We start from the raw sequence: 9,104 nt of genomic DNA, 5'->3' as shown, positions 1-9,104 counted from the left end.
CCACGGATTTAGATGGTGCCCTATTTAACGTGAATGTAGCTGTCTCTAATGCATAACCCCAAAACGATAGTGGTAGATCGGTAAGAGACATCATAGATCGCACTATATCTAATAAAGTACGGTTATGATGTTCGGACACACCATTACACTGTGGTGTTCCAGGTGACGTGAGTAGTGAAACTATTTCACATTATTTTAACTGAAGGCCAAACTCGTCAACTCAAATATTTTACTTCTACGATCATATCGTAGAAACTTTTATTTACTTGTTACGATGATTCTCCACTTTACTCTGAAATACTTTGAACTTTTCAAATGTTTCAGACTTGTGTTTCATCAAGTAGATATACCCATATCTGCTCAAATCATATGCGAAGGTCAGAAAATAATGATATCCGCCGCGAGTTTCAACACTCATCGGACCGCATACATCAGTATGTATTATTTTCAATAAGTCAATTGCTCGCTCCATTGTTCCGGAGAACGGAGTTTTAATCATTTTGCCCATGAGGCACGGTTCGCAAGTACCAAGTGATTCATAAACAAGTGGTTCCAAAAGCCCATCAGCATGGATTTTCTTCATGCGTTTTACACCAATATGACCTAAACGACAGTGCCACAAATAAGTTGCACTATCATTATTAACTTTGCATCTTTTGGCTTCAATATTATAAAAATGTGTATCACCACGATCGAGATCCAACAAACCATTTTCATTGGGTGTATGACCATAGAAGGTTTTATTCATGTAAATAGAACAACAATTATTCTCTAACTTACATGAATAACCGTATTGCAATAAACATGATCCATATGGTCCATGACGTTCAAAACGTCTTTGAAGTCCCGATTCTAAGTCGTTTAAGCATGGTGCACTAAACTATCAAGTAGTCATCATATTGAGCTAGCCAAAGGTTCATAACATCTGCATATGCTCCTGCAATAGTTTTGTCACCTAGCGGTGCATCAAGAACATAATTCTTCTGTGCAGAAATGAGGATAAACCTTAGATCGCGGATCCAATCCGCATCATTGCTACTAACATCTTTCAACTTAGTTTTCTCTAGGAACATATCAAAAATAAAACAGGGGAGCTAAACGCGAGCTATTGATCTACAACATAGATATGCTAATACTACCAGGACTAAGTTCATGATAAATTTAAGTTCAGTTAATCATATTACTTAAGAACTCCCACTTAGAAAGACATCCCTCTAATCTTCTAAGTGATCACGTGATCCAAATCAACTAAACCATAACCGATCATCACGTGAAATGAAGTAGTTTTCAATGGTGAACATCACTATGTTGATCATATCTACTATATGATTCACGCTCGACCTTTCGGTCTCAGTGTTCCGAGGCCATATCTGCATATGCTAGGCTCGTCAAGTTTAACTTGAGTATTCTGCGTGTGCAAAACTGGCTTGCACCCGTTGTAGATGGACGTAGAGCTTATCACACCCGATCATCACGTGGTGTCTGGGCACGATGAACTTTGGCAACGGTGCATACTCAGGGAGAACACTTTTTATCTTGAAATTTAGTGAGAGATCATCTTATAATGCTACCATCAACCAAAGCAAGATAAGATGCATAAAAAAAACATCACATGCAATCAATATAAGTGATATGATATGGCCATCATCATCTTGTGCTTGTGATCTCCATCTCCGAAGCACCGTCATGATCACCATCGTCACCGGCGTGACACCTTGATCTCCATCGTAGCATCGTTGTCGTCTCGCCAATCTTATGCTTCTACGACTATCGCTACCGCTTAGTGATAAAGTAAAGCATTACAGGGCGATTACATTGCATACAATAAAGCGACAACCATATGGCTCCTGCCAGTTGCCGATAACTCGGTTACAAAACATGATCATCTCATACAATAAAATTTAGCATCATGTCTTGACCATATCACATCACAACATGCCCTGCAAAAACAAGTTAGACGTCCTCTACTTTGTTGTTGCAAGTTTTACGTGGCTGCTACGGGCTTAGCAAGAACCGTCCTTACCTACGCATCAAAACCACAACGATAGTTTGTCAAGTGGTGTTGTTTTAACCTTCACAAGGACCGGGCATAGCCACACTCGGTTCAACTAAAGTTGGAGAAACTGACACCCGCCAGCCACCTGTGTGCAAAGCACGTCGGTAGAACCAGTCTCGCGTAAGCGTATGCGTAATGTCGGTCCGGGCCGCTTCATCCAACAATACCGCCGAACCAAAGTATGACATGCCGGTAAGCAGTATGACTTATATCGCCCACAACTCACTTGTGTTCTACTCGTGCATATGACATCTACACATAAAACCTGGCTCGGATGCCACTGTTGGGGAACGTAGTAATTTCAAAAAAAATTCTTACGCACACGCAAGATCATGGTGATGCATAGCAATGAGAGGGGAGAGTGTTGTCTACGTACCCTCGTAGACTGAAAGCGGAAGCATTAGCACAGCGCGGTTGATGTAGTCATACGTCTTCACGATCCGACCGATCAAGTACCGAACGTACGGCACCTCCGAGTTCAGCACACGTTCAGCCCGATGACGTCCCTCGAACTTTGATCCAGCCGAGTGTTGAGGGAGAGTTTCATCAGCACGATGGCGTGGTGACGATGTCGATGTTCTACCGACGCAGGGCTTCGCCTAAGCACCGCTATAGTAATATCGAGGTGGACTATGGTGGAGGGGGGCATCGCACATGGCTAAAGGATCAAACGATCAATTGTTGTGTCTATGGGGTGCCTCCTGGCCACGTACATAAAGGAGTGGAGGAGGGGGGAGAGGGCCGGCCCCTATGGCGTGCCCTGGAGGAGTCCTACTCCCACCGGGAGTAGGATCCCCCCCTTCCTAGTAGTAGGAGTAGGAGTCAAGGCAAGGGAAGAGAGAAGAGAAGGAAGGAGGGGGCGCAACCCCCCCCCCTAGTCCAATTCAGACTAGGCCTTGGGGTGGGGCGTCCAACCTCTCCTCTCTCTTTCCCCTAAAGCCCAATAAGGCCCATATACTCCCCGGCGAATTCCCGTAACTCTCCGGTACTCCGAAAAATACCCGAATCACTCGGAACCTTTCCGATGTCCGAATATAGTCGTCCAATATATCGATCTTTACGTCTCGACCATTTCGAGACTCCTCGTCATGTCCCCGATCTCATCCGGGACTCCGAACTACCTTCGGTACATCAATACACATAAACTCATAATATAATCGTCATCGAACTTTAAGTGTGTGGACCCTACGGGTTCGAGAACTATGTAGACATGACCGAGACACGTCTCCGGTCAATAACCAATAGAGGAACCTGGATGCTCATATTGGCTCCCACATATTCTACGAAGATCTTTATCGGTCAAACCGCATAACAACATACGTTGTTCCCTTTGTCATCGGTATGTTACTTGCCCGAGATTCGATTGTCGGTATCTCAATACCTAGTTCAATCTCGTTACCGGCAAGTCTATTTACTCGTTCTGTAATACAACATCCCGCAACTAACTCATTAGTTGCAATGCTTGCAAGGCTTATAGTGATGTGCATTACCGAGTGGGCCCAGAGGTACCTCTCCGACAATCGAAGTGACAAATCCTAATCTCGAAATACGCCAACCCAACAAGTACCTTCGGGGACACCTGTAGAGCACCTTTATAATCACCCAGTTACGTTGTGACGTTTGGTGGCACACAAAGTGTTCCTCCGGTAAACGGGAGTTGTATAATCTCATAGTCATAAGAACATGTATAAGTCATGAAGAAAGCAATAGCAACAAACTAAACGATCAAGTGCTAAGCTAACGGAATGGGTGAAGTCAATCACATCATTCTCCTAATGATGTGATCCCGTTAATCAAATGACAACTCATGTCTATGGTTAGGAAACATAACCATCTTTGATCAACGAGCTAGTCAAGTAGAGGCATACTAGTGACACTCTGTTTGTCTATGTATTCACACATGTATTATGTTTCCGGTTAATACAATTCTAGCGTGAATAATAAACATTTATCATGATATAAGGAAATAAATAATAAATTTTGCCTCTAGGGCATATTTCTTTCAGAGGAAGACATGTCGATTACACAACAATCTGACAAAATGTTTTTTTTGTTAAACAGTGGACATCACCAGATGTCAAAATCGGAGCTTAGAACCAGTTACACCACAATCTGATAGCGGTTTCTATAATGAAAATCAGCGAGGATGCTCTTTTTATATAGAAAAGACATAACAATCTAACAAAAAATGTTTTTTGAAAAGGTGGAAATCATCAGTTATTAGCAAATTGAAGTCCAGATTTGGTACCCACTATGCGCCCTGGCCCACCTGGCCAACTCTGGTCCCAATGGAAACACATGTATTTTCAAAATATCATGTTGATACAGCTGAATTCAGTTTTTCGGGTGCGGGCGCAAGGGAGGGGTGGAGGTGGGCAAAGGATCCACTGGGCGGCAAGGCAGAGTAGCCGCGGAGCAGGCAGGACGACCTCGAGTCCTCGACAGCAAATGCGGGCGGTGAGATGACGTTGATTGAACCTGAATTTTTTTTCAAGTCCCCTGAAAGTAAACACTCTCAAAATGTATTTCTCCAGGAATAGCAAAAATGTCCCGGGCGGTGTCCATATCCGTAGCAGTAGTATTTGGGTGGTTGCTTTGGTTCGTATATACAGAACTCCGGTCTACTGTCTACGTCTACGTATTTTGGGAATTTTTTGGGGCCAAAGGGAAGCATGGTCACATGATGATTTGAGACTTTGAGAGTGTTACTATTGGGTAATGATATTATATTAATTTGGAAGAGCTAAGCTGGGTGTGGTTTTCTTTTTTCTTTTGAGCAGTGTGGTTGTTGCACGGCTCTATGATTGCTCCCCCGGGCATCATCTTGTGTTTGAAAATTGGTAGCAAAATTTGTTGATTTTTCCCGTGGCGAAATGCTACAAGTTTTGGGCGCGTCGAGAAGAACCTCGATGGTTGATAAGGACAGGATGGGGGAGACATGTCGGTTACACAACAATCTAACAAAAAATGTTTTTTAAAACGGTGGACATCATCGGAATGTCAAAATCGAAGCTCAGAACCGGTTACACAACAATTTGATTGCGGTTTCCATAATGAAAATCGGCAAGGATGTTTTTTTTAATAAAAAAATACATAAAAAACTAACGAAAAAAAATGTTTTTTGAAACGGTGGAAATCATTGGTTATCAGAAATCGAAGTTTAGATTCGGTTCCCAGTATGCGCCCTGGCCCATCTGGCCAACTCTGGTCGCAAGGGAAACATGGATATTTTCAAAATATCATGTTGATTATTTTTCAATCAGCTGAATTCAGTTTGCAGGGTGCGGGTGCGGGAAAGGGAGGGAGGGGGGGGCAAAGGATGCCCTGGGTGGCGAGGCAGTGGTAGCCAAGCAGCATGCGGGACGACCGTGACAGCATTGGACGGTGAGATGATGCGGATTGGAAGACAAACACCCTCGAAATGTATTTTTTTAAGAATGGTAAAAATGTTGCATGCAGGCAGGACGGTTCAGCCTTAAATATCAGGTGGAACAAATCCAGTCACACTGTGCACCATCTCAGAGGGTGCTTGGATACGTTTTAGTCTCATGACTAAAAATAGTGGGACTAAAACTTGCTAGCCTCACCCATGCTTGGATCCAAATACTAAAAAGACTAAAATCAAGTTCTTGAGCATTTATTATCCTCCAAACCCTCCAATCCAGAACTCGCATGTGTTAAAGAAGAGGCATTAAATGATGAGAGAGAGGGCTAATACATATTTTAGTAGGTTTCCTATGACTAAACAATTTTAGCCTCAAGACTAGTCCTAGCCTCTCTTTAGTCAGGGGTGCTTGGAACTTTAGCCTCTAAAAAAGACTATTTTTAGTCAGACTAAAAATAGTCCCTTGAATCTAAGCACCCTCTCAGCTACGAAATTGGGTGGAGGCACCCTGGCAGGCCGGCGGCCTCCTTTTATCAGAAAAACGGACATGTGATGAACTGGAAATGGCGTGCAACCGATGGCGAGAGCCTGTCGCAGCTTGCTCCCAGATTTCGTTTCCAAAACGAATCCACCGGCCGAGAGTGGGATTTCCTTCCGTTGCATCTGAACGAATTTCGAGTCCACATGCCGAAGGACGCCCGGAATAGCCGCACGCATGTGCACCCATCCCATGACTGGTTGATTGGCAGGAAACGACGCGGCTTGGATTGCTCCGTTGGTTTTACCTGGAAATGATGATTGATGAGGTAGATCAGATCAGATCATGTGCTATGGCTCGCCCATGCGGATTTGATTTCTTTTGGCGCTCTCTTAGGTTTGAAAATGAAGACGAAGTGTACTAGTTTAACAAGTTTTGGTCTGAAATGATTGAGATTAGAGTCCCTCCAAAACCGTGAGCCAATGGCAAGAAAACTGGTTACCTAACTTGTCGTTTTTATTTTATTTTTGAGAAGGACTTGACAGGTTGAGTGGACATAATAAACATGGGGCACAACATGCGACACAAAGCCGGCACATGTGGCAGGGTACATCCATCCATCCGTATGAGGATCAACAGGCAGAGCGGGCCCATTAGTTGATCACGGTCGTGCAATTTTTGTTCTCACTTTTCTCATGAGCCCGTCTCTTCTTTACAAGTTTTGGACAGTACGGTGACTCACCCAGGGCGAGAAAGGCAGCTGCTTTTGGATTCAATCAAACGGGACAAACAAAAATAAACAAGAGTTTTGGCCCTTTGATCGTTCGGCACTGACTAATTAAGGGCGCACAAAGGGAGGCCGATGACGAAACAGTAGGTGCGATCCTCAAGCCTCACTGTCACGCAGATCTTTGGCGGACGGCGGTAGACGGAAAACAAAGATTGGTTAAATGATTAGCAACTTATATCTAGACTAGAGGCCATAGATACGGTGAGTGACCCTCCCTGCTTCAACGTTTTCGTACGTTGACAAGAAGGATGTACTACATGTACGAGCTGATACCTACTTAAATTAATACTCATGGTCAAGATTGCAGTGAAGTACGTTTGCTGTTGTAGTACTTCTGCTTCGATATGTGTTTTATACTATATCAACTAATCAAGTACTCCTGTATAGCATAATACTACCAGTACTACTACACTAACATTTACTGTGACACGTATAGTGGAGTTGTAGTACACGACACGACCTCTTTTGATCGGGAAAAGTAGTAAATTACTGCTACGATACCTCTTCTGATCAGGAAAAGTACTCCCTCTGTTTCAGAATATAAAAATGTTTTCAACCCTATGTTAATGCAAAAAACGTTTTTATATTTTGAGACGAAGAAAATAGTAAATTACTGCTACGTAGCAGTATATCGCTTGATCACGTTAATGTTGCTGTCAGCAGTCAGTAGTCAGCGGCAGTGGAGCTGCTAGTACTACTCCGGTAGCTTTATCTATCAGCCGTACGTGCCGTCGACATGGAACACCAATGGACGCGCGTGACCTGTCGTCCTTGCAGCGACGCGCCTGCATCCGGCCGGCCTCAGACTAGTCATAATGGAGAGTAACATACACTAGTAATATACACATATTTCTAGGCTATATTACTACCTTCATAGTGGGTAGTAACATATGTGTGATAACATGTATAACTTCATTTATTAGGTTATAGACTCATATTGTATTGGGACATGTGATGTTACAGTAACTAGCTAAGTTACTACTACTATCTCTCACCTCATTAACTCATTGCCACATAAGCAAATTTGCTGAGGTGGACTCGATGTTACTGCTGAAGTTACTCCCATTATGGCTAGTGTCACCCGCTGCGTCGGCTTGGTCTCGCCACGCCAGCGCCGACCGAGGTTGACAGGGGAGCAACCACGATTAGGTTTTACCTGACGGTACCACGTCCCACCAGTACGGGCTGTGGCTCCGAGCACCTATGGGCCTGTTTGGTTTCAAATAAGTCACAATTTACAAGTCGAAAAATAAAAAGTGACTTATTTTTTCAAACAGACCCAACTTATAAGTCCAACTCCAACGGGCCGACCCAAACAGACGGTGTTTTTGTCCGTTTTTTTCATTTAGGTCGGTCGCCCGTCCGCCGTCCGCCCTTTTTTAGTTTTGGGTCGGCAGTGCGCCCAACGGGCCGACCCATTTCATGACCGCGCGCGTTTTAGATCATGTCGTCGCCCTGATCTTGGCGCACCAGCGCGTGGGAAAGCGGCCTAGCGCGCGCTGGTTTTGGCGCTCCAGCGTGCGGGAAAGGTTCGCGCGCGCCGCGGCCGGCGCTCGTTATAAAGAAGGCGTTCCCTCCACACTCTGTCCGCCACCCACTCTCGCCGCCTCTGCGCCAACATGTCGATCCGCCGCCTGGGCGCTTCGGATTTTCGCGGAGTCCGCGAGCGCCGCTCCGGCGCCTTCTCCTCCGAGATCTGGTTTCGCGAGAAACATCTCATCCTCGGCACCTTCGACACCACAGAGGAGGCGGCCCGCGCGCACGACGTGGCGGCGTGGCGCCTCCTGAGGTCTCGTCGGGATATGAATTTTTCCAACGTGTCGAGCCAGCGGGCACAGGATCTGGCGCCTCTCCCACAGCTTTTCACCGACGAGGATCGTCGTGTCCACCGAAGGCGGCAACGTCGCCTCGCCATCGCGGAGAAGGACGTGGAAGCCTTGGTGGTGTGGCGCGGAGGCTTCCCGCAGGACATCGTCGACGAGCGCCCGTTCTACAAGCAAAGGAGGTTGGAGAGGGACGCGAGGAGGAGGGAGCGAGCCGTCTATCGGGAGGACAAGCGTTCGCGGAAGCAGGAAGCTCAATTGAAACTAAAGCTACGAGAAACGGCGGGTTGGGACTTTCAAGACGAGGCGTATGCCGACGCCTATATTCAGACGTCGGAGGAGGACATTACTGAGTCGGAGTCAGAAAGCGACGAGTAGTGGTCTTTTCTTTTATCTGTGTACGCTAGAACTATCTATGTGTGACGCCCCGAGACCGATGCGCCAGGTGTCTTCCAGTTATTCGCTGTCTTTGCCATGTCTTTTGCTTGCGTGTTGCATCTTGCCATGTCATCATCCGTATTGCATCTGCATGTTTTCGAAACTTGCATCCGTCCGGGTCTTCCAGTTCCGTC

This window comes from Triticum urartu, chromosome 1 (assembly GCF_003073215.2).
Source record: "Triticum urartu cultivar G1812 chromosome 1, Tu2.1, whole genome shotgun sequence".
NCBI classification, from domain to species: Eukaryota; Viridiplantae; Streptophyta; class Magnoliopsida; order Poales; family Poaceae; genus Triticum; species Triticum urartu.
This window is presented reverse-complemented; position numbering follows the sequence as displayed.